The 27,961-nt window shown below is 35.3% G+C and overlaps 1 protein-coding gene and 1 long non-coding RNA gene across 4 annotated transcripts in view; one reads left to right on the top strand and one right to left on the bottom strand.

Annotated features, from left to right (window-relative positions):
- Positions 1–27,961, bottom strand: part of LOC140742932 (uncharacterized) — a 239,611-nt gene that overhangs the window by 157,498 nt on the left and 54,152 nt on the right. The window contains exon 3 of the long non-coding RNA XR_012102314.1: positions 8,937–9,008. This is a non-coding gene — a long non-coding RNA (uncharacterized LOC140742932). The remainder of the gene's footprint in view (positions 1–8,936; positions 9,009–27,961) is intronic.
- Positions 1–27,961, top strand: part of pros (homeobox protein prospero) — a 134,912-nt gene that overhangs the window by 60,159 nt on the left and 46,792 nt on the right. The window lies entirely within an intron of this gene.

Below are 27,961 nucleotides of genomic sequence, written 5' to 3'. Positions count from 1 at the left end.
AATAAATTGACGCCGACGTATCAGGTTAATTGAGTCTTGATTAAATAGAAAACAGACAATCGTTCGATTAGCTCTGAAACAATGTTATCAATTGTACGCCCTCTTTGAGATTTACCGAATCAATGTAAGTGTTTAATGCTAATTGATTTGTTTTTGCGACTAAGTAATGAAGTAGATGAGGACTTTCTGATATGCGTCCTTTACTTTTACCTACTAAAGATCGTTATTTGAAAATGTCTACGTAGAATTGTCAAACGTTGATCTTTGATAGGCCGAACATTGGTTGAATAAAAATAGGCAATAGTATTTTTGAAAAAACTGAACATGGATGAAAACTCATGACAGATAGCGCCTACTAATAAGCTCAAAAAGCGCACACATTAAGAGTCCATCATTCGAAACGTGCCGAATAGCAGTCACATCGGCTATTCGTATTTGACGAATCATTTCGACGTTCGACCGTCGAAACTGGAACCAATTAAAAGGGCAACTGAGCTATCAATTTTTGAGTACCTAAGCCAGCATTACACCTGTTTACCTTACTCGACTAAGCTTTCGGCGAGACCGTTTTGGATCGACCCCACTGATTCCAAAAAGCCCGTCGGCTCGCACGATTCCCTTTTTCGCTTTTTTTCTTAGTAACGAAGTAAGCGGCGCCCTTTCATGTAGCTTTCCATTCGGCCGGTTCAGAGCGCTGAAAGAAGTGTTAACCGGGCCGTGATCGACGTCAGTCAGGTGTGGTTAACTCGCAGAGAACGATGGACTCACGGAGCCACTTAGTCTGCTTCTGTCACTAATAATACATCTCGTTTTATTTTTAAACAGCCTACCTGTCGTTCCGGACACCGCGTGTCGCCCGGCCTAACGCTACGCATCATACAACCATTTCGTATAGTACTGAATCTCGAAAGGAACGTTTTCGGTACGAAGGTAATAGTATTCAAAAGCAGTCCGGCTAGATGTCGCATAAAAACACGCACACAGACATCTCTTATTAAGGACGTATCGGTTACGCACTTATATTTACCCGTGAACGTAGCTAAAGCGGAGAGTTGTGCACAAAAACGCATCTTCCCCCTACCCACCCTCAGCGGCCGGCGGGCGAACGAATACATTCGACTAGCCCATTTGCAATATCGCATTGTGTGAGTGACTGTCTATACGAATGGCGGGCGTGTGGGTGGCACACGGACGCAAGTTTGCTTAGCCTGTGCGTAGTTTTACCGTATGTACGTAAGTGTACCGTGTACGCGGTATTGGTTTTCTGTAGTACTGGGCTTTAACAAATTTCAAATTCACAAAATCGTGATTGGTCGGTATTTTGTTTGAATAAGCGGACGCACCGGTGGCGGGCGGCTTAAAATTTCGCTAGATAATTCGTTTAGGTGTAAAAATGATGAGTTTTATCCAATTTTGTGTCCGTGACGGCGTAATTGCGACGTAGTTCAATGCACTTTGTTCCGACGTGCCGAACTATATTAACGCTGTTCTTCAATATTTTCGTCAATCTCACACGAGACGAGACTCCTCTTAGATAGATATTTAGGCACAGTCCTAATGGCTAAACACCAAGTAATAGATTTCACGCATTTTTGATGACTATTTATAATCTAACTCTAACATATACTCTAACTGCAGTACTTATTATGCTATTTTCCTGCAATATGCGATGAAATCCTGAAATTATGAATTCGTTAATTTCTTGCATTAAAAAATCAGGTTTCGAATTTGAACCTTGGATCGAAAGATGAAAATCCATAACAAACTAAATTTTACTTCTTAAAGACTGAAGCGTCTGTCAATCTATGAAGCGTAACACAATGTAAACAACGTGCATCATTATTGAAACTGTCGATAACATTCGTAATGAAGCAATTAACCCACACGCGTCACCGGAAGACAGACGCTCTAATGGCCACCTAAGAACCCAAATATCAATTTCTTGTACCCGCTCGTGCGTGCTACAAATTTCTAACAAATCCGGAAGTGCGCTACAAAAACTCGGAACCAATCATCTATGAATCGAATTGAAACTTGCCTATACCTTGCAGCATGACGCGGAGAATTTGAAACTTTAGAATGGAACTTGGCTTCCTTAAGACGCATTGTTTAATTGGAATGGGCACAGTAACTGATAGGGTATGCATCATTCGAACACCCGACAAGAGAATTTGGACTCTAAGGTTTACTATTAGAAGCTGAATACAAATCCATGTATGCCGAATAGTTCTAAGAAAATAGCCAAGTCATTTCACACATGGAGCAACGTTTTGGACATATGGTGTTAGGAATGAGAATAGCAATTTTAATTAATCGATCGGGTAACCCCAATTGAGGTGATGATTACAAAATAAGAATTTAAATTTAGCACTTTTCTGTTTGATAAGTAATTAATTTTATTATAAGTTTTATACAATTAATTTATTAAATATGCGAGCAATTCAAATAAAAACTTATATCAAATTCTTGAAAGAAACTTATTCATCGAATACAATTAAAAGATAGTGGAATTGTTTGCTATTTCTATTTCTGACTTATAAATTAATAATAGCCTTTGATTAATTAAGGCTTTTAATTTGTTCAAAGACTTTATTTCCGAAAGGATTATTAGTTGCTATAATAATTGTTATGCTCTTTATTAGATATATTTTTATTTACGCATTTATGAAACCAATGACTAAATCTACACCTTACGTAATTGCATACACTTCCTAAAATAAAACTATATCTACTGCTACCTACTGCCCATGGGCGGCAATGACCATTTACGTTGATGGACTGCATGCTCATTTTCTACGCCAATTTTACGAAAACCAAAAAAAAAATATTATTATAATCCATCAACAGTGTAACACATAATTAGAACAGAACTTAAGGCAAGGTCACACGACAGATGCGAGGCGACCGGTACGCCACGCGACAGCTTGCGATTCCGTTGTAGACATAATTAGAAACTCCACTAAAACTGAAGGAGGGAATTGTAGGAATATAAATGGTAGAATGGTGCAACGATAAGAATTATTTTTTTTTAAACATGCAATAATTGCTATTTTTATAAATGAAAGAAAAAGACTTTCGTTTGATGTTTAAATTATTCTTAAATTCTTTATGTTATGAATACCTAATATACACAGGACGCAAACAGCCAGATTTTAAATTGACAATAAAAAAACGAATCTAAATTAATCTAAGTGTTACAAATATTATTAAATAATGCCAAGTTTCTTTTTTGATTAATTTACATTTCATGGTTTCAATTTGACTTTTTCTTAAATAAAGTTTATCGTCCACTTATATATTTCATTTTCGTTACCCTATCTATCCATGTATAACTCTATAACTGTGGTATGTCCACAACGATCAAGAGGGTTGCGCGATAATTATTCATGGTGTAGACGCGCCCTAATGACATACAAACACGCAATGCTTAAGATTCGCTAATATGATATTGTCTTTATAAAAAGAGTTACATTAATATATTTAGTAATCATCATTATTATATAAAAAAAAATAAAAAAATTGTGAACTTTATAATTTGGCCTGCGCGGGACTAAGGCCTAAACCGTTCTTACTTTGATAGAAGACCCTGGGTATTCTGCCTGGGTCCAGTAATACCACAGTACTGGGTTGATGAGGATTATCAAATTAATAACTCCAAAATTAACATCGATATGAATATATAAAAGCGGTAGAACCAGTATAGTTTGACGGGGAAGATATTTTATGTTTCGGTGAGAGAATGTGGATACCTGCTGACTTACAATAGGCTACCATCGTAGTCCTCAGGAGTTGCAACGCATCTGTGATCGGCTTCAGGAACTTCTTGTAAATATGGACTTGGTGAAAGACATTTAGGCTGGGACTACTTACAATCTATGAATAACATACTCGTTAGTGTATCAAATATCTAAAACCTAAAAAGCACACACCTAAAAATTGCACACAATACAACTATTACAAATATTAAAGAAAATCAACAAACTGAATCGCTTAATCCATTAGATGCACGGTAATACAATAACGAGCCGAACACCAGTGTCCCATGGGAATATTAGCCAAGTTAAACAATATGGCAACACAAAGCCGTGCCATGACCTGTTTGCACTCAAGACGAGAGCCCGTGAGACTCCCGTAAAACAATAGGGTCCTTAACCGCAACTACAAAGAAAGAATTAAAAGTGGAAAGAAATCGGGCAAGACAAAAGTCCCTGCAATAAAGAATGAAACTTTATACCTTTAGAACACTAGCGGCTCAAATACGCCGCGAATGCTACGGAATATTTTATGCTTTTGCAAGAACGAGGAATGAAATACAAATATATTGCGACATTCACTCCTTTTTACCTTCAATTGTCATCCCAGTTTTAAAGTGGCAACAGCTTGGGGCCGCATCTGATTTATTTATGCCTTCCGTTAATCACCACGGATGCGATGATTTTTCAAGTACTAGAGTTTATAAATTTCCCCAACTACCGTAAAATATGGACACGTTTTTCCAACAGTTTTACATTTCGTCACCGGTTATTTGGTGATATTATTTACGGTAAGTTAAGCTTTTTACGTTTGTCGTCGATTGAAACGGTATTCGAAATGTTTATATTTATGCGAATATGTAAATTATGATTTTTATATTTTTATCATGACCTCCGTAATAAAATTATACCACGTTGGTTAGCGATACAGTGAGTCCTGAGTTTGAGTCCGGCCAATTATAAATTGAAATATCTGTTTTGAGACAAGTTTTTATTATTTTTGCTCCACATTCTATTATCTTTAGAATACATTCGAGATCGATTTATTCATTATATTTTTAAATTTTGTAACATATTACCTAAATACTCGAATCGTCATCGATTTATCATCAAAATTCATTTCATTAGATGTACTCGACACAATATTCCTACCCAATAATTTTGTAATAATAAGATTAAACTAAAAGATTCTGTAATCAAACGAATATTCTTCGAAAAAGGTCTTACTTCCCTCAATCAAGAATTAGTCACTAACAAGATATTCACTTCCGCACTCATTACCCTTCGTCCTTAACCCATTACCAATTTCCGATTCCCCGGCGTCCTGGGCCATAGTTCTCACAATCAAAAAAAGATTTGTCACTTAAGTAGTTAAGGGCTAAGTCCGGAAGGAGCGGTTCCCAGGCCGGTCGGGCAGCTAACGATTATCACCCTTGGCATCGCTTACAACCACAAGTAGTGACCCTCCAGGGTGCGTTCGGATACGCGGATAGGTTTCACTTTGTTTAATAAACATTCACTAATGTTTAAACTTCTTTTTAATGTTCCCTACCTATATAAAATTTAAACAATTCGAAATACGGCAAAATGTGTTTAAAATATTTCACTTTGTGAGATATTATACCTAAATATTTATAATGTTCAATTATTTCTGATAAAAAATAAATATGTTGTCAAAAATAATTGTTATTCATGATTTTAATATGAAATTACACTTATGAAGGACAAATTTTATTTCTTGGAATTCTTAGTCTTATCATCGATACGGCACTGAATTTGTTTATTTATATGAAACAACACCACACATAAATTATTATTAAATTTTTAACAAAATTATTACCTACTACAAAAGTTTATCAACTATTGTAGTACCATTCTAATATAATTTTACAACGTGTTTATCGCTGATTATAATATTCGCATAATGTGTCAAAATAAGAAAAATAAAATATCCAATACGGTAGCGAGTATCCGACCGCTGCGCAGACGCATCGACGGAAGGAAGTGTAAGGCGAACGCGTGAGAACGACGCGCGCGCCGTGAGAAACCACCGCTTCTCCACCGCAATGATACTTAGACACTATTGTGTTACCTTATAATAATTACACGCGTTTTTAACACCCCATATATCGATCGTTCTATAGAAAAAAGGTTTTATGTCACCTATGCCCTGGCCATATAAAAAGAATTACAGTATATGTAAACTCTTCTAAAAGTTGCGTTGTCTGCGCGAATCTGTTTTACCGTACAAGATTATAGATCGATGCCTAAACAAATGGGTTCATTGAGAAACTTAGAAATTTAAAATATAATATTTTAATATCTTCTATTATCGAGGTTTTTTTTATATGACGCCTAAAATTGAACACGTCTCAAAACGCAATTTAAGGATCCCATCTATAAAATTGAAATTTAAAAACATGTATTTTTCTTTGTACGTTATTTTTGACATATTTATCCATCTTTATGTACAGAAGCTTCACTTCTATCTTCTAGTAAAACTTAATAAAATTTACTTAAAATATACTCATATTGATTACCTATACCCACACAATAGATTTGCCACTTTATATTAAGTTTATCCGCCTCACCTCATTCGATTTCTATTTATATCGTTTGTGGATCAATTTGGTCATAAATTAATTGCACAGTCGTAACATTAACTTCCTTCCTGTCCTCATAATATAGGCCATTTCTGCTTCGGATCTCAATTATTTACACTAAATAAAGATGGATTATGTAATGGAGAGAACAGACGTAAATGCAGCTAATGTACAGTTGATCACAGATATATTGCCACCTCTGAAGACAATATAGGAATCTTACGTAAATATAAGTTCTACATCTAAATATAAACCAGCCTGCCAGCCAATTCAAACCAGCTTAGTGCCTTTACCTTTTTTGTTTGTCAACTGTTTTTCTTATTTTGTTTTGTTTTAATGAGCTGTAATGTTGTCATTTTTGATAAATTTCTCTATTCTCGAATTTATTTCTGAACGAACCCTCAGTATCTTTATTTTGACGGCAAACGCAATTATATTTATCTTTAAAACAAGAACAGAGCAGCGACATATGTTGCTATAAGGATAGTATTAAACGTATTGATACCACAAATTAAAACCACGACTAGCCTTTAAATAGAATAACTATCATCTCTTCCTTCCTTTCCGTAACAAAATAATAAAACACTGCCAAATTCTCTCTTCTCAATTATTAAAATTTGGTGATACGATCTCGTCGGATAAATCATCGAGATATGAGTCACGGACAACGGGTACGACACATGACATGCTCAATAAAAAAGATCACCGCCAATCGTTCCATACTAAAGATCAGGGTGCGACGACCTATGTAGGATAAGTGATGAGAGGACGCGATCGTTCATTTCATTGGTAGGGTTAAAATTTCAAATATCAGTAGAGTATCAGTAACAAATTAGGTACCAGATAAAAGATTATGGTAATACTTTGAACATTGAAATCGAGGAGTATACAAAAATGATAGTAAAAAATTAATAGTCATAAGATTTAACTTATAGAGTACTTTATTTTTTACACTATTTTTTTAATACTTTACTTAGGTATATCCGCCTACACGTACATTGGGATTTTTATCACTTTCTTTTACATATTTCTTAGGTTGTAAATAACCCACTTTTTAACCCTAAAGTCTTTTGGACCAAAGTATCTACATACCAGAGTGTTTATAACTTCAGCGCTGTTCGCTCGCGGTGCTCCCGCTACCGCTTCACCCTTGGGTCCCTGGGCCATTGGAGTCACCGGAAGGAATCAGGGGCTCGGGCCACAATCTCGACGTCCGGTGGCGGCTTCCGGTACAGCAAGGCGTGACGACCTGCGCACGCGGCATTGTTCGTAATTAGGTGTGTGTGCTCATTGTGGAGGTAATTTGTGTATGGAGGGGATTTTGACGGATTTTATGGGCGTGACCCAGTGGTGAAGTAAAGAGTAAATTGTACGAAGTTATTGGGTTTGATTTTTTATAAGAGAAGTTGGAATTTAAAAAAAAAAAAAATTGAAAAAAAAAAGAAATAATCTTTACCAAATTTTAATTTAACAGTTGAATTTACGTTTTCAATATTATTTTTTTTATAAATTAGAAATAATATTTTAAATATAAAAAAGTGATAAAATTGACAAAATTTAATCTAAGTGTTTGCTTACCGTTTCCTCCTGCGTGGTTTATGCACAAATTTTCAAAGTCTGCCATCTTCCCAACTTCAACAAAAACTTCAAAAATGCAAACTGCAAACGTCAATAACACTTCTCGAATGACGATGAAAGTGGAGATGCAATCCTTTATAAGGATCAGGTGGATATTTATGCACCTCTAACGACGCACTTGCCCCCGCTAAGATACCCAAACTTAGGTGTCGGCGGGAGCAATCACCAGAAATATATGCTTTGTTTTATTGTTCTCTTTGTTTCACTTTGATTTTGTTTACACTTAACATTAAACTATGTAATTATATCTAGTTATATTATTACGTGTTAAATATCTTGCTTGTTTAAAACTGAGCTCCAAAAAATCATATAAAATGTAACCTGTTTCGTTTTTATTATTTTCTTTATAATTTTATTTTGATTTCATTTGTCGGTTTTAATCCTTTTATCTCCATATAAATGAGTATGTAGCTATTTAGTAACTGAAAATAAAAATAATCTTAGTTTTATTAAAAAAAGATACTCTTTTAACGTTTTCTATGTAATTTAGGCTTGATTTTGTTTACTTTAACTCTTATATCACCTTACTTAAAGCAAATCCCTTATGTACTAAACCTTCAACTATTTAAAAATAGCTACAAAAAACGGTCTTACCTTTTATATGAAAAAATATTACCTCAATTTTTTACCTTTTATCTCAGGTGTGAATCTCCTACGCTTTTCACACTTCGCTCGTCGTAACACGTTATTTTTATTCATTTAATAATATATTCCGTACTTGGGATCCACTCCAGTATTCTATTAGATAAGCTCATGGAATTTTAAGTTTTTAGTTTAGATAAAATAAGCCTAGATTGGCTTGCAAGTTGGACCCTAGGCCGTACGGCCGAGCTCTGCATGTAAATTTGCGCTTATGCAGGTAGTCGCACGAATCCTAATTGCTTTCCTTACGTAATTATAATTGGCGAGAAAAGTGTGTGCATTAATTATTCATTAAAGTCACCCCTCATTTGCCGTGACTTGAGACGCGCCGGTTAAACAACGAGTGCTCCACTATGTTTTTCTCGATCCGTTCCTATCGATAAAATAATCGATATTAATTAACAACTATGAAAATATTTTTATTTACATGCATCTAAACTTAAACTAAAACTCGTGGAAGGTGGTACAACCCTTCCATAGTCTACCGCGCTGGACAAATGCGAATTGGTAGATTTCGCACACCTTTAAGAACTTTTTAAAGCTCACAAACATGTAGGTGTCCTCACGATGTTTTCTTTACCGTTAAAGCAAGTTATAAATAATTTCGAATACGCACAGAACCTTAGAAAAATCAGAGGCCTGAGATTCAAACCTCGAATCCCCCGATTTTTAACCTACTTACTACGTACTACTACTACCTTAACTACTCTCATTACACACATACACCGCATAATAACGCGTTACTTTACCAAACATACCTCCAACCTATTCCAAATAAACGAATTCTATATCATTCTAACCATACGAACTAAAACTACGGATTAAAATCGCACGTGTAGTCTAAAACGAAGAAAGCTGCACAGAGACGATGGAACAAAAGAGTGGCAGCAAGGTGCGTGAAAGGGCAGACAATGTCATGTATCAAGTTCACTCCACGGAGGTTAACCGACGTACACTCGCTAGGATTAAAATACACAGCTACTGTACCTACTGTTTAGTAGACAATAATAGTGGGATAAGATTATGTGTGATTATTGGGATATGTGTACAAAGGTAAGATCGATAAGTCTGTGATACGAATTTTAGAAAAATAGAGTTCAAATAGAATTATAGATACTCAAAACTCAAAAGTTCTAAATATATCTATGTTATGCATTCTATAATAAAGCTGTAAACAAAATTAGTCTGTCATACGTAAAAATATTAATCGTATATCTATTGGATGTCATCTAATGCTCATTTTAATAGTACTATGATTTCAAATTTACCTGTGTACAGTAGTATTTCTATAATATTTGTCAAATTGTAATATAAGAGGATATAAACATATAAATCGACGTCAATATGAAGAAAACAATTTTAGTATACAAAATTACTTGTCCATGTCCATGTCCAAATCATTCATTACAAAATCTGTACAACAATTTCCGACACATTTTACAATAAACAATTAAACTCTAAACATAGACTCATTAACAAAATACATTGAAAATAAAGAATCATTTTTGACATTAAAAATGTTAAACTTTAAAAATGATATTTGTTTATGACTAACACCACCATTTATCTTTCCAACTGTACCTGCAACGGCTACTTTTCTGAGGTAAGATTCAGAAAGATTCACAATAGCCGAAGGACAATGAGTAATGTGATATCAGTTTCAAGTGTGGGAAATAATTAGAGCATTGCCTTGTCTTCGGCCTACAATGGGTTTTTTGTTCCTGTTTTATACTTATGGGACTTAGATTAGTAGCGGTCGCCAACTGTAAATGTCTCTTTGTTCTATGGAACAAGAAGGAATTATTACTTCAAAATGTCTACATTACAAACGTAACGTAATATTACGACGATTATATAAAAATCTAAATATAATCCTTTTACACTTTTCGATTTTTGTTAACTTAACCCTTTTTCTAAACAAAGTGTCAAAAGCGAATATAAATTAATTGTATTCTTGCTAAAAAATAACTTAAACTATAATATTTCCATTCCAATATACCTAAAATATTTAAAACCATCCGAACTTTAAACGAAAATAACGTCCAATCGAAACGCCGGTCTACGGCAGCAATAACCATCTGTGTCCATTCTTAAAAAGGATTCCTAAAATAAGAAAAAAGGTAAAACAAAGCAAATTTCCAATTACCTGTCCCAAGAACAAATTGAGCTGAGAGATACAGGGGAAAGTGAAGCCACAGACGAATCACGATTGGGTATCGCTGTCCTTTTCCCCCATTATTTTTTCTTCCACTAAACTCTAGGCAGACTTGGGGGGTCTGTCTTACCCCTTTTGGGGGGTACTTGAGACCCTTATCTGTTGTAAGTTTGTACAGCGTAGTGGATCGTAGGGGACCCCTTCGCTGATGCATCTTGAGGCGGATGTCGTGGTTAGAGTGAAAGGTGCGTTTCGGACTTTTTGCGACAGTACTAGATATTTTAGATGGTTTTTCAAATACCGAAATTTTACTTGTAAAATTGTAATAATATTTTGTTACATTCTAAAATAATACTTCGCTAGCAACATTACTAAGGAGGCAAGTTTTGTTTAAAAAAATTAATCTGCATAGCAACACCATTTCAACATTAAATATAGGCTACATGGAAATAATTAAAAGCAAATAAATAACACAGAATACGTATAAATGAAAACAGGCGCCATATTTAAAAAAATACAATGTTTAAAATGCATTTAAAATAAATAAATTTATTATTTTATAATTTACATTTTCCTGTCTGTAGTTGATAAAAATATGTAGCTATATATGGATGAACAAAACAAACAAACAAATGAATATTAGAAATTCTGCTAACTATTACATGACGCAATTTAAACTTAAATTGTGTTTTGATGAATACCAATGGCTTTAGTAATGAGCAAATATATCCGACTCATATGCGACGTCAACGACTTTCTATTAGCTATACGCGGTTTACTTTTACGAAGTTGTGGAACGTACTTAAAGTCGGTAAGAGGCAAACTTTCATATTCCCCGCCGATTACCGAAGTTACCGACTCGTACGTTCGACTACGACGTCCGCTAGTTATGCGTGTATGCAAGTTGAGGTTATTTTTTTTATTCCTTCCCCCTGGCCTGTCTGGTCTTCCCGTTTTCACAGTCATCAAACACCACGCGTTGATTAAGCCGGAGGCAAGTAGCCTCCTTCGATTCACGTTCTGATTGCAACTAATTTTCGGGGAGAATGGACTTTTGTTAAGTTCGTATTCTTAATCTTTAAAAATACAATTTTGTAATTGTGATTTTTACTGGCTTAATACTTTTTGGGATATGTCATTTTTATACAAATTAATTGTTGATAATTTAAAACTAAAATGAAATGGCACAATCATTTTTGCGTGATTGACGTCAAAATTGCGACAAATCCTACTTTTTAATACCATCACTCAAACATTGTTTTCATTTCTATATTAGTTTACGTTACGGAGAAATAATTAAACGTGATATTTATATGTTTACGCCATATGCAAATACAAACAAAACAGCTGTTTTATTGGTACACCAATGAAATCATATTTTCGTTTTGCAATTCCAAGTAAAAACTGAAACGCATACCGTAAACCGCAAAGTTTAACTATCAAGTATTGTTCTGGGAGGGAGATCAACAAAAATTGGTTTATATCGATTTCGCTTACAGAACAGAAATATTCCTTTGAAAAATCGCTGAAAGCCGTAACTTTGCTCAAATCATCGATTCTGAGAATTCGAGCCCTATTAGAGGCACGAAAAATAAAAAAATGTAGGCCCACTACTGAACGTAGCTTTCCCGCCTTGTAGTTAAGATTGACAGACGGAAGGGTTGAGGCGGGGTGCGATAGGGGGTGAATTGAAAGAGAGTGGAAAAAATTATACGTGGCAACCGACGCATCTTAACTTCCGAGCTGCCTTCGGAGGCGCGTTCGTTTGGGCGAGTTCGCTTGAAAGACGCTACGCCAGTTGACTAGAACGTCTACTGTGTTTGCGTGCCTTTTCAATATACATATGCGATACGTCTTGAAACATGTCTTTTTGTAAGATTATTTTTGGGTTAATTTGTTGAGAGTCTTTGTAGTTAGAATTTCAGTATTTTTTCCTACTTGGTTTGAATTCAGAATTGTGTCCTGATTTTTCCCCAATAAGTTAGATGCGCCTTGAAATTAATTTATTTGTATTAACAGCTAAGGTAACGATTGTTTTTGGAAAGCATATAGGTATGTCGAAAAGTTTCCGATGACGTTTTCAAGAGCGACTCTATATTTATCAATTTGGCTATCTTGTTGAACTATGACCTAAGCTCTTCTCAGTAGCGGAGCCCTGAGCCCAGCAGTGGCACATTATTGATGATAAAGATTATTGAGTAAAAACTATAAGTTATATCGAACATTCTTTAATATTTTGGTACATGTATTAATCCCAGTATAAACGAAGTAATATCACTGACCAGTTCCTAGTGTCCCATAGTACCGCTTGGCATCATATTGCAAATTTTGTTACGTACTGTTCAACATATAAACAAAAACATAGACTTGTAAGAGCAAATATATATAAATAAAAATTGGAAAACTATAATTGATGACTCTATACTTTAAATCAATATTTTAATAAAACTTTTAAGCATAATAAATGATTGTATTTATATACTTAGTTAATTGATTATATCACTAAATATAAATTCATCTAAAAATATTATTAATTAATAATTTTGTTAATTAATAATTACATGTAAACATAACAATCCTTGGAACATTCTACTGCGATATTGACAATAATATTATGAGAATTAATTGGTAGGTATTATGTAAAGTAATTAATTTTGTAATACGATATAAACATGAAGATATTAATATCTTTTGTACGTGTATAAAAACAGGATATTCAGACTAATTATTATATTTCGTTTACTTAATAACAACGAAGTTAATTCAATTAGGTCGACGATAATATTATTATTCGCAGTAAGTTTCGATTTTCAACTTATATATTTCTTTAAAATTATAATATTCATTAATAATCACAATAAATTGCGACTTTTATTTCTTCTTTCTTTTTACACGATAATAGCTGCCAATAAGTTCGATTTTTAAATTAGCTTTTATTTTAAACGATAATATTAATTCACAGTAAGATTCGATATTCAACTTATCTTTTTTCTTTTAACGATAATATTTATATTCGTAGTAAATTTCCATTTGAATTCATCTTTTTCCTAAACGATAATATTAATATTCACAGTAAGTTTCGATTTTTAACTTATCTTTTTTCTTTCAAACCTGAGTTCGTCTGAGCTCTTCAATCAGAATCAGGTCAAGTTATCTTTGACGTACTGCAGTGAATCCAATTATATATCTTGTGGGATGCTTATTGAAAGACTAAAACCTTACAAAGAAAGATATAGATATGAGAAAATGGTTTTCGTATCTATTGATTTTAGCAATCTCATTTATTATAATTTGATTGATGCATTTTATCCAAGATGCAAGATATACTAAAAATAAAAATGAAATAAATGTGTTACGCGGAAATAATTAAACATATGAAAATGTTCTTGTTTGGAGCATAGCAGCCTCCAGACAAGTAAAAAGTCTAAAGCACTGTAATAAAAGTTTATATTAGTATCAAGCATAGAATTTCAGTAATTGCAGCCCTATTTAAATGTATAAACAATTATTTACTAACAAATTTATAAATAATGTTTAATAGAGAGTGTCTATAATTAATCAGGTCAAGCTGACTATCTTAACGGCTGTATCTGGTAACTATTTTCATCACAAAGTTCCCAAAAGATCACAGCTTGCAATCCGTGACATTTGAGAACCTATTTTTAATTTTTAAAATATCTACTGTAACCCTTGGAACATAAATTGTTCGAAAACGGGCAAATGTATTTTTTCCTAAAAAACTTTATTAAACTAACTAAACGTAAGCTAATTTGTACTGAACAATCCACCACGACAACAATTGAAATCGAAAAACAAATATATAAAATGTATGTTAGTTCGTTCACAATATTTCAGTAACAATAATCAAAGTTACTTTAGCATTACGTTCTACGCGAGCGTGGCTCAATGCAATTAAAAAAAAAGAAGAAAAAAAAAACAAAAAAATTCATGTCATCTCCTTGCACTTTCCTAAGTATGAATTATGCCGCTCGGTGTATTCGTTAAGGGGCGGATCCATTCATTCTTTTTGTCCGCTGGCAGCAGTTAAGGAGGTCCGCAGGAAGGGTAGGCACCCACCCACCCCCACTGAACTTGCGACTCGAGAATATTTTTTTTCTAGACTCGAGCACGTTGAAAATCGACACACTTGGCCGTAGTTTGTTCCGCTCGCAACCGCTGATAGTTCGAGTGAGTTCGCGGCACGATGGGGATACTTTTTCGTAATTATCATTTTTTTGCGCCCCGTCTCAGTTGATCTTCACTCCCCCACCCGCTTTAATTACATCGAAGTCGTGGACGATTGCTTGATGATTTTCGGCTCCTCTATTAAGTTTATGCGCTTATATCAATTTGAGCGCGCTTTTTAAAGTTGCCAACTTTTCGACTACAGATATTTTTTGTTTTATTACAGATTCGATATTGCGTTTTGTGACGAAGGACTTGATTTCAGACACTGGAGAGCTACATAGACAAATATAAACTGTCTGTCTTTATTTCCAAAATTACGTCTCCGTCTATAATTTTCTTTCTAATTTACGATGATTATTTATATAACACGAAAATATTGTTTGTAATAGACAAACATCGGCTTGTTTGTCTATTAACTGTTAGACCTTTTTTATATTTTATTATAAATTAAACTTATGATACCAGTGTTTTTCTTACTATTATTTATAGACAGAAAAAAACAAGTTTCATCGACAAAACTACCACCTTCACTACGTAAACCTTGTAAGACGGTAATGAACTGAATTCTCCGCTCTTTGAGCCGGTGCTCGCAGCCTCCACCTCTCATCTTGTCTTAAGATGCGCATTTATTATACCCACCGCAACGTGAAACCGATTTGCACGTGCCACTGGCTCTAAAGACACAGTTTAACTTGCAGGATAGTGCTTAAAGAGTATAAGTCTACCGTGGACACTCCACTTAGTGGTCCGCCTGCTTTGCAAATGGTTCCAAGTTCGATTCTCGTCACTTTATATATAATCTAATCTAATATCTAATCTCTAATATGTGATCCTATCTAAGGTTGATAACAGATGTCCATGGGCGGCAGTAGCCACTTACCATCAGGTGGACTGCATGCTCCTCTGCTACTCCTATATTTAAAAAAAAACTTTCACGCGATTAAGTGTCTAAAAAGGATGTTTCGCCTATGCCTTAAGGCGGCATATTTCATCTTCATCATCATCATCATCAGATAAGATTAGATTCATACCTGAGGTCGGTTAGATGCGCCATTACACCTGATGAATAAGCAGGAACGCCTCGGAAAAGTATGTCTTCCTTACCACACCCTTCAAAACGGAACACACCAGCGCTTAACAACGTTTCTTCCGTCTTAAGATGCGCATTTATTATACTCAGAGCAACGTGAAACCGACTTGCACGTGCCACTGGCTCTAAAGACAGTTTAACTTGTAGGATAGTGCTTAAAGAGTGTCAGTTTACCGTGACCTCTTCACTTAGAGGCCGCTTAACGGTCGGTCTATTTTGTAAAAGGTTCCAGATTCGATTCCCGTCACTTTCACATGAAGTGGCCTGCAATAGGATGTTTTGCCCATACATTATAGCGACATATTTTCGTTTTAGTTGAAGATGTGTGATAATGTCGGTAAAAAAGTACTATATTATTTCTTTATAAAAAATAAACTAGTTTTATAGACAAATACTTATTCTTTGCGATTTGAGCAGGTGCTCGCGGCCTCCAGCTCTCATCTTGACGAGCGAGCTATCTTAAGATAAGTCTTAAGATGCGCATTTATTAAACTCAGGGCAACGCGAAGCCGATTTGCACGTGCCACTGGCTCTAAAGACACAGTTTAACTTGTAAGATAGTGCTTAAAGAATGTCAGTCTACCGAGAGCACTCCACTTGCTTCAGTTACATTAATTGTGGTGTAGTGGCCGGTCGGCTTGCAAAGGTTGCGGGTTCAATTCAGAAATGTAGTTTTCTCATAGCAGTATTTGCATTTTGGTTGATAACGTAGAGACATTCTAATTTAGTTCTCGTGGTAGGTAATTATTATCAATCTATCTGATGTTTTGCCTACCAAATATCGTCATTTGAAAATTTCTGCATATTACAAATGATCAACTATTAATGGATAATGTTTGTAAAAGAAACAAATATTTTGTTACAAGAAACATTGCAAAAAACCCTCGCATCTTCGTGAAAATCGCCCTTACCTATCACAAATCCTGTGCATACTGGGTACATACATTGTAGTTTTTTACCATTTTCGTTTTTTAGTTAACATTAGTTCCGTTTCGTACGAACAAAAGCCCGACTTCGGACAATCACTGTCGATATAGTTCTTGATTAGAACGGTCGTGGGTTAAATATCGGCGTAGATACATATCTATGCGGATATCTTTGTAGAATATGTATGGACGTGTGTATCTTTTATGTCGGTAAGCTTCATGTATAGCTGCTATTATAGTGATATGCAAATAGGGTTGCCACCTGTATTATAATAAGAAATATTCGACCAAAAGGTGGGTACCCTATTTGAATACCGTTACGATTACTTTTATCACATTCGAAGGGTTGGAATACTTTTGATCCAAATGACAAAATGTTACCATACCAATGTTACCATGTTACCATATGGGATTACCACGCAATTTTTACGCTAGCTTTAGGTTCAATGACCAGGTCCATCCGTCATGAACCCACCTCTGTCCCACTGCTGGGCATGGGTGCTCTCGAGATTACGAAGAATTTAAGATATAATTTATCACACTGGCCAAATCCATATCTGTATACGTTTCCAACAAATTTCAAATATGTAGATTTCATCAGTAATACCAAATATTTATAAATTTCACGAATCTGATAAGACACTTTTGACTCTAGTTTTGACCTACGTAGCAAAGTGGTTACCATTACAATCTACCACACCAAAGTCTCGGATTCTTCATTTTTCTCTACATCAAGTAAATACCTACAACTATACTTCGTATAGGTTCTTCAAACTACAGATTCGATACAAAATAGGTCGATCGATAAGCAAAAAAATCATCAACGCTCCAGAAATATTAGGACAGTCCCGAAAGGCATTACTGAAAATCGTTTAAGGGTCCAACAGACACGCTACTTTTAACATCGGTCGACTGGATTTTCCGACTTTTCGGAAAATAGATGCAGCGAGCAAAAGCTACGCCCTCATACTGTAGAGACCGAACCCTTTCTGGTTAGACTCCGGCGGCACCTCCGGTAGCAACACATCTTTTGCCAACCTTCGGTAGGAATTGTGTCTTACCTGGGGTCGATTATAGATGTCCATGTACGACAGTAGCCACTCAGTGCAGCAACCGAAAGCAAAAAACGCATTAATGCAGTCGCTAAAACGCCACGATCAAACGCAGTAAGTCGTCAAAACGCAATGCAGTATCGACGCAATCGTCAAACCGTGATACAGCACCGACGCAATCGCGCAAACGCAACTCTTAAAGTAGCAGGTCTGTTGAGACCGTTAAAGGAGCCTTATCTTGCATCACAAGCAATTCGCTAACTGTTAAGTGTTTCAAACCATTCAGATCAAAGATAATTGCCGCTTCCAAGAACCGCTAAAGCATTACCTAGAATTGATTGATTACCTAGAATCGATTTTATGACTCAACAGCGTTAAAGCTTAAAGAAAATATATGGGTACAACAACTGAAGGGTTTTTTTGTGAAATTTAAGTAGCCACTTCCATTTGATGGTAAGTGGTTATCGAGTACTGAGGTCCAAATTAAAGATAATCACAGAAATACTACTCCTGAGGACTAAAATATAACGCCTCGTTCTTCTGTTATGTTCTACATAAACGTAAAGAACAACATTTTTATTCATAATTTAATTAATAATTAATTATGTTCTACCCTGTCGATAATCGAATCTAAGCCTTTTAAAGCTCAAAATAACAATTATTCTTATAGAATATACTTTTGACATTCAAAAGAGTACCTTTTATATAAGTAATCGTCCAACATGATCGCATAAGAACGTCTTTACAAATTCTCTTACAATCGCAACAGCCTAACTTCGAGATTGTATCTTAAAGCTTATCTAGACACTTAGTAACTTGGCCAGTAAGTCCATACACTTATTGTCCCTTCTAGCTAACTTACACGACACAAGTTTGCTCGTACGGAGATTAAATCGCCTGTTTGACCACAAGCGAAGAGATACAAGCGATAAAAAAATTGTCGTCGTCGTCAAGCCATTAAGTTTCTCAGTGTTTTCCTTCGCTGTTCAAATAAGTGGTAATACGCACATGTTTTCAAAAAATCATACGTGCGTGCCAGGGATTCGAACCTTGGACTCGTAAATTAAATGGACGAATTTTAAATTAATCCAACTTCTAAGGCAAACACATTCGACTAATTCAATGCTAAAGCATAATTATTGGAGCATAATAAACGTATAACACATAAATGGAAGAAACCAGACATACCTACCTATCCTTATATATAAATGTTTAATTAAAATACCATTGTCTGTAACATTATTAATAGTAAATAATTATTGTCATTATTAATTATAAATCATTAATACACAATTTCCTTGTCTGTCAATCCTATTGTTGATCAAAGCAAAAATAACACGTTTTAACATTTACTCTCTCATATTTTTAGACAACTCTTTCCTCGCTTTAACTAGCTACTCGTTGCCACTAAGACAAGTCTCTCAGAGCGTTCGTGGGTAGTCTAAGTTCGCTAATAGTCCACGACAGTATGTAATTGTTGAAACTTGCACAATAAGATCTTAATCCAGGGAATCGGGGCTGGATATAAAGAAATAAAGAACATGCAACTTGAAGTTTGAGAAAGGTATAATAAACAGTTTCTTTACGCTATTGTTAACACTTAACGTAAATATTTTTAACATAATAGTTTCCTTAAATGTTACGTAGTAATAAATACTAATGTTACGTAGTAAGAAATAATTACAAAAGTAGAGAAATAATACAGTGCACATAATTTTGGACCAATTTTCAATAAAAAAAAAATATACAAAAGTAGCACATGAGTCCAGTCCATCAGATGGTAAGTAGCCACTGCCGCCCATGGACATATGTAATCAACCCCAGTCACCCCAGTATCCCAGTAAGATAATAGTCTTACTTGAAGTTGGAAACAAGTGCGTTATTACCTGAGGACTAAGTTGGAACGCTTTGGATTAGTATGTCTCCCTTACATCCTGAACACAGTAGCGCTACAAGGCAAAAATAGATGTAACAGTGCCGCCGCCGGAGTCGAACCGCAAACCTTCTATCACACTTCAAATATCCTGTCTACACCACGTTGTTCAAAGTACATCCTAATATAGACAAAACCGAGACCAATAGTGGTTAGAATAGCACAGTATTATTCAGAGATTAAAGTTACTCTTCACAAATAAATTATACGTTGTAATTATAATTGTACGTAATAGAATATTGTAATTAGTCTTCAGGGGTAGCGGCGACCTGTGATCTGTGGCCGACCTTAGGTAGGAAAATCTAATCCTATCTAAGGTTGATAACAGATGTCTATGGGCCATACCATCAGGTGGACTACACGGTGGCCTGCTACTCCTATATTATAAAATACATATATAAAAACTTAGCTATCCATAATAGAAGTGCATATGCATAAAGCTTCATTAAACGAAATTCACGCTATTAAAATGCGTCACAAAGACAAATTAATTTGCTTCTCAACTGGTCTAATTAGACTATGTCACAACAACGGATACAATTGAGTGTCGCAGGAAGTGGGTCCAAGACACTTGGAACCGATGTGTCAGTCTTGTCCTAATTACGTGAATCAGCTCGTGGAGAGTACCGTTACCAGGAGTTTTTACGTTTCGACAAATATGACTGTTTTGGTATTTGTTTACGTATTTGCCCTTACAAATTCCAATCAGCGCCCCTAGCGGATTGTGCCAGAACTAGGAAATCGTATTGGCCCATTCGTAAACAAATACCAAAACAGTCATATTTGTCGAAACGTAAAACCTCCTGGTAAGGGTACAGACTTCGAATCACATGCAGGAAGTTCAGTTCGAATCCTACTTTAGTCTCATTTTAATAATTTCTAAGTACGTAAAATATAATTAATACTTCCTTTAAGGGCGAATGAAGTGAGAGAATCTACATGCTTGAAGGAACTTCAAAGTAAAGGAAATATCAAGGAAGCCTACATATTTGAATGTTCTTCAAAATAAAACAGATGGTACTTTTAAAACCTAAGATGAAACGCTTTAAAATAAGGAATACGTAATTAACCTCACTCTAAACTAGCAATCCTTAGCAGTGTTGCCGTACTAAAGCAAAATTGGAGTATTGATGGTACTACCATAGGTGTACTTCCAAGGGAACCAATTAACTACAGCCTACCCACAATGTACCTTTAATGTGTCAATCCTATAAAACTATATCATAAGGCGGTAATTGGAATGCCTCATATCCTAATCTTACACCAATCCCACCTGATCCTAACAACACTAAGCTATTTTTTCTATATAAACGCGACAAGTGCATAAACGTCACAATACTTAAACTGCATACTTTTAAGAAGATACCTTCATATACATCAATTATTAAGATCACGTCACTACAGATGGACAGGTGCACTAACCTAACCTAACCTAACCTGCTCATATCTACAACATTATTTAGATGAAGATGCGTCACACAATCCTTGCCCCCAATTACGTGAAGATGTAGGATGTGGTAGAGGTTGAATCCATATCGTCACATCCTCGCGCACTTCCTGCTTAAGCCGGCTAATTGTCGCTGCTCGTACAATCAACGCGGCCGAGCTATTGTGATAATTATATCTATACAAAGAACATTGAAGTCATAATTTTTATTATATAGAAGTAGCAGACACGTATGCAGTCCACCTGATGGTAAGTGACTACTGACATATCTGTAAGCCGCCGTCTGTCTGCCGCTACCTAACACTAAGCTGGAACACCTCCGTAAAGTATGTCTCCCTTACCACAGTTTTCAAACTAGAACTAGAACACAGAAGCGCTTAACGTTGCTTTTATTAGGTAGAAATATGCGTGACGACGATGCCGCCGGAGTCGAACCACAACTATTTCTACCGTTTGTGGTTCTGATACTCCTACCTTAAATAACATCCCATAGAAGTGTCGAGTTTGTCGTCTCTCTTTTATCATACCTTTTAAATCAAACACACAGCGCGAACTTCTATAAAATCAATCAAGAAATCCAGAAAGAAAGAAATCCAGAAATCAATGGATGCATGTATACAGCAATAAATTATACCTCGAAATATATTTCACACATCATATTGTTGATTTCATACATAATTCCTCAAATAATTCCACAGAAAGCAGAAAATTATTTAGCCGAAATTTCCTTATACTTAGCGCTTTTCCTATTACTATCAATACCCAAAGTTAGTATTACGTGTTAGCTGACGCAGGCATGCGTCAATATATTTGTCTTCCTCGTGTAATAACAAAATTCTTTATCTAATAGTGAGATCATTTACTTTTACATTACATATCCTTTTACGGTAATGTACGTCAATGTAACCACATATGTACGATCACTAGCGAAACCAACGGCGTGAAATGAGCACGCTAACTAATTGGTAAAAAGGATATATCCTTAATGAGTGATTAAGCCGCAAGACAACGCTTTTATTGTTGCTGCTAAATTGAGTGAGTGTACGAAGAGCAGAAACATATGCGCTTATGCTTCACTGCTGGGCTCTGGTACAGATTTGGAAGGTTATAAAGGTGGTAGAACCCTGTGATTCGACTCCGGCGCCAGCACCACAACTATTTCTGCCTCATAACAGCAGTGTTAAACGCTGCTGTGTTCTGGTTTAAAGGGTAGGAGAGACATAATTTTCCGAAGCGTTCCAGCTTAGTCCTAAAGGATAGCGGCGCATCTGTGGCCGACCTCAGTTAGGAATATCTAATCCCATCTGGGGTTGATTACAGATGTCCATGGGCGGCGGTAGCCACTTACCATCAGGTAGACTGCATGTTCGTCTGCTACTCCTATATAAAGTGGTTCGAATGCGGAAGTACCACCGCCACACTAATTTAATGCGTGCAGTAGTTCTGCTTTTCGAAGGAAGAGTCTGAATGCCGGCTGACTTATATAAGGCGACTAGGTCCACAGGAGTAACATCCCTGTGGTTGGCTTCAGGAAGAACACTTGTTCTATATGGTGTTGGTGGTATTCTATACCTATTATGGCGAGAATGACCACTACCATTAGGTGGATTCCGTCCTCGTTTGCCACTACAGTCATCTTCAAAAATCCTGGTATGTTTTGGTACCAAACTATTTGCTTATACTTTGGGGACTTCATTATATCCGTTCAAATGAAGATATTTTCTTTTGAGTAAATCTATAATCTACACTAATATTATAAAGAGGAAAACTTTGTTTGTTTGTTTGGTTGTAATGAATAGGCTCAAAAACTACTGGACCGATTTTAAAAATTCTTTAATCATTCGAAAGCAACATTATCCACGAGTTACTCGTGGATAATGTAGCTGTAATTCATATGAAATATGAAATAGTAGGCTATAATTTATATGAAATATATTTTATAAATAGATTTTGACGCGGTACAAAGCTTGCCGGGTCAGCTAGTCGGCTATATTTTTCAACATAGGACTTATGTGTAGTACCTTATAAGTATTTATAACTTATTTAACATTGTTATGGTAATAACTAAAAACTACTCTTTCAGGACAATCCCATGACACAGTTTGCGTAAATTCCTGAGAAATAAATTTATATTTTATTATTCTATAATTATGAAACATGTGCAAAGGCAGTGCACATTTGTACAAACATGATATGGCCTTGGCAAAAGTTCATTCATCAGAAAATCCCGTGAACGGACAATGAGAAACAAGTCACAAGTCTACAGTTTTCATTTTGTTTCTTATTTTTATACCGAATATTCTTTCTCTAACATAAATATATCTCTAACGCAAGAACTGCTTCCTACTCGTATGTTGATCAGAGCTACCTCCCCGTCGAACCATACTAGGTACTTCTACCACCTTTTAAATGCCTTCAGAACATTCTTGATGCATCTTGCATACGATATTGGTAAATTTAAAGGAATAAATATTATATTAATTGTAGGTATGGTTCGCGTAAAACTCCTAGTCCGCTCTGAATATAGAAATTAATCGCGTCGCAAGCGTAGCAAATTGTATGACTACACCTGCTCGCAACAACTTCATAGCGGACTAGCAGTTTGGCGCGGATTATAAGATAATAATTCAAACTTTAATTCAAATAGAAGACGAATTTGCATACGACATTGATTGATTTAAAAGAATTAGTATTTTAATAAGTGTAACAATTCAACAAAATTATTACAAGAAATTCTATACAAAATTATTCTCAAAACCGTTAGTAACACACACGATTGTATTCAAACCGCAAATTTAGATACGAAACATGTTTCAAATTAATTAATTGTTCTCGTGTTTCCTTAAGAGATAAAATTTACCTTAAGGTTAGAGTCTCGAATTCCACCTAATTCGGTGATAAGTACACACACAGTGTAAACTCGCTTTAACATCATCATCAACCCATTACTGTCCCACTGCTGGGCACGGGTCTCCTCTCATAATGAGAAGGATCAGGCCATAGTCGACCGCGCTGGCCAAGTGCGAATTGGTAGACTTCACATACACTATGGGATTTTTTTTATAAATCTCTCTCCCTCAAGTATGCCGGTTTCCTCACGACGTTTTCCTTCACCGTTTAGCAAGTGATAATTAATTTCTAATACGCACATAACTTTGAAAAATGAGAGGTGCGTGCCTGGGATTCGAACCTCGGACCCCTCGATTGAGAGACCGAGTTTCTTAACCACTATGCTATCACCGCTTTAACAGTGAAGGAAAATACCATAGTCCTAATAAGTGACAATCTGTGGTCGGTTTTCTCGAACCTTCTATAAGGAGTTGGTAACATGTCCATGAGCGGCAGTGACAACTCATTGTCAGATGGACTGCAAGCTCGATGGCTCAATCTTATGAAACGGACTGCACTGGCCACAAAACTTGCCTTCAAATAAAAAAATAAAACAGTAACATCCCATTCTATTTCTAAAAGTAAACGTTTTGCGGACGTTACACAGACAAGTTGCTAAACAAACTAGTTTCATCGCCACTAATTACACTCTTCCGAGGTCATATGCATTAAGACACCTATAGTGTTACTTCATTACCCGACTAATCGTGCGACTAGTTGTCTGATTAATCGCCACTTCCGGTCGTCCATAAATAAGGCCGCTAGGTGAGGTGGCCGTTTAATTAAACATGTTTTTCAGTTTCAGCAAGAAAGAGTTAATTCTACGCATTACCTCTAATTAGAACCATTTGGCTTAATAAAGTATTTTTAGTACGTATATCAGTAGTAGAGTATAATGCAGTTAACAAAAGTATAAATAGATTTTGTTGACTTTTTCAACTATTAGTGAATAAATGTTAACTTAACGAAATTAAACTTAGTCTGTAGGTCCTGTAAGGTAACTAGTGTCTAGGGTCATACCATTTAATTGCGGCCTTTCGCAAGGGGTGTTCGAAGTTCGAATCCCAGGCACACACCCCTTATTCAAAAATATGTGCGTTTTAGAAATTAATTAGGAAAATATAGCGAATAAAATGAACCACCTACGAGTTCTATAAAAAAAGTTTTCAAGAACGTGTGACGTCTACTAGAGTAGGTACACTTGGCCACCTTGGTAAACGATGAACTAACCCTTCTCATTACGAAAGAGGACACGTGTCCAGCATTGGGACAATCGTGGCTTGCTGATATTAACCCATGATAACATGACATCTAAATTAACGGCAATATCCCCATAATGTCCCACTGTTGGGCACAGCATATTCTCTCCATACAATAAAAACGCCTAACACTATTTATAAATCTATTAGAGGTGACAGATTTTCTTTCCTTCGATACTTCTACTAACTTCGAAAATATACAATTTCAGAAGTAACAACCTAAAATCCAATTAGCAACATATTTAGCCTGTCAAATTTATCTACACCACAGAAGTTATAATAGTAATTATTCGTATGAGTAAAAATATGACGTTATTCCCACTTTAATTAGACTAAAGTATAGTTATAATTATATTGTAAAACCCACAAATGATATTGTAGAAGGATAAATTAAGATATTAACCTTCTTTGTACTTCCCTACATTATTTAATATAGTTCCATTGTTATTATAAGTACCGAAAACGTGTCGTGACACGCTGCTGTGTCGTGATTTTGTCCGATTCATGTCTTAGGTGCCCGCGATCTTCTTCAAGGATCTCTTAAATATGATTTTAAGAAAAAAACACAAAAAAATCTATCATAAATGAAACAATCATTTTTTAAAATATAACCTGTTTGGATCAATAATTACTAATATAATATATCCCATCTTTGGGAAAACCACGACCCGACGTGGTATCTCGGCGCGACACCGTGACGTGAAAATCTACGACACCACTCAAAAATATCACGACGCGTCGCGGCACGACACGATATCGTAACGTATCAAGCAACACCGTGTGTATACAGCTCTAGTGTGTACGAAACAAAAGCTTACACTTCGAAAACTCCTAACTCCTTACGGAGCTGTAAACGTGCCCAGAGGCAGAGGCACCACAACAGTTATTACTAGATATTACACTTATGAACAACCGCCATTAAACTGCAAGGAACTTATACCGTTACATATGCATGCAGTTGTGCAAAGTTTTAACCGAGGTCATTCATAACCAAAGTCTAATGTACGGGACACACGGCTTGATAAAATAACACACCGATCCATATTTTCAATAATCATCATTTTTTAGATCGCAATTTCAAAAATTTTACATAACGTTACGTATTAATTTTTCTAAATAGACTTGGTAAATACCTGAATAATGGCTTACATAAAGAAAAAAATATTAACTGATAAATAAACGATAAATAAAATTTAAATGCGTGTTGTTGTTTTTTTAAATAAGTTCTATTTTGAAGAAATGAAGACAAAAATTCAATTTTACGCAATTTAATTCGTTTCTTTAAGTACTATTTCCCATTATAATTATTATAAGCTAAATAACGTTATATATATCGTTAAAAATGATGCAATAATTAAATTTTATATTATAATATTCAATATTTATCCGTTGGAAATTCCTGCACAGGACTATTATTACTTAAAATAATATAAGGAATAAGGATATACCCAAATTCGTCATAACGTAATGTCAGTAGGTACATATATATAATAAACTCCTCTTAATCTTAAAATGGTGTTGTATTAAAATTACTACAACTAATTTTTAAGGTGGTAAGAACCCATTGTGGTTCGACTCCGGCGGCACCACCGCCACACCTATTTCTACCTCATAACAACAGTATTAAGCGCTGCTGTATTCTGGTTTGAAAGGTGTGGTAAGGGAGAAATACTTTTCCGATGCGTTCCAGCTTAGTCCTCAGAGGTAGCAGGGCATCTGTGGCTGACCTCAGGTAGTAATATCTTATTCTATCTGGGGTTGATTACAAATGTCCATGGGCGGCAGTAGCCACTCACCATCAGGTGGACTGCGTGCTCATCTGCTACTCCAATAAATAAAAAAAACATATTCAGTTACTGCGCTTTGTGATTGTACATTATATTGAAATGACGTACTTATTTTAATTATAACGTTCCACTTTCAGGAAATTATACACTTATTAATTTTTGTATAAGGATAAGTATATTTAATTGGAAAATCCAAAATTATACGCGGTTAAGCTGTTACGTGCGGCCGAAGAATGTGATATAACTGAGTATTTACCTAAAATTACATGACATGACGACACTAAATGCTTAATCGGCATATTTAATTTTTAATGTGTTTTTCACTACAGTAAATTTTTGGGTTACTACTTACTATACATAGGATGTACACATGTACAATTTTTGGGTAAAGTTTTGGGTTACTATATATAAGATGTACATGGACATCCTATATAGGTATAGTAACCCAAAAAATACTAAATAAAGATTATGATTATGATACAACTCATCTTTAAACATTTTACGACGATCTATCTTAACGCTTTTTGGATCCAATCCGATGATAACACCGCCACACATATTTTTGCTTAATCTTATCTCGAGTTAATTACAGATGTCCAT

This window comes from Epargyreus clarus, unplaced genomic scaffold, assembly GCF_041222505.1.
Source record: "Epargyreus clarus isolate Ecla_fem2 unplaced genomic scaffold, WU_Ecla_fem_2.2 ptg000006l, whole genome shotgun sequence".
In the NCBI taxonomy this organism is placed as follows: domain Eukaryota; kingdom Metazoa; phylum Arthropoda; class Insecta; order Lepidoptera; family Hesperiidae; genus Epargyreus; species Epargyreus clarus.
Note: the sequence above shows the minus strand (reverse complement) of the source record. Positions and strands in the feature narration are given on the sequence as shown.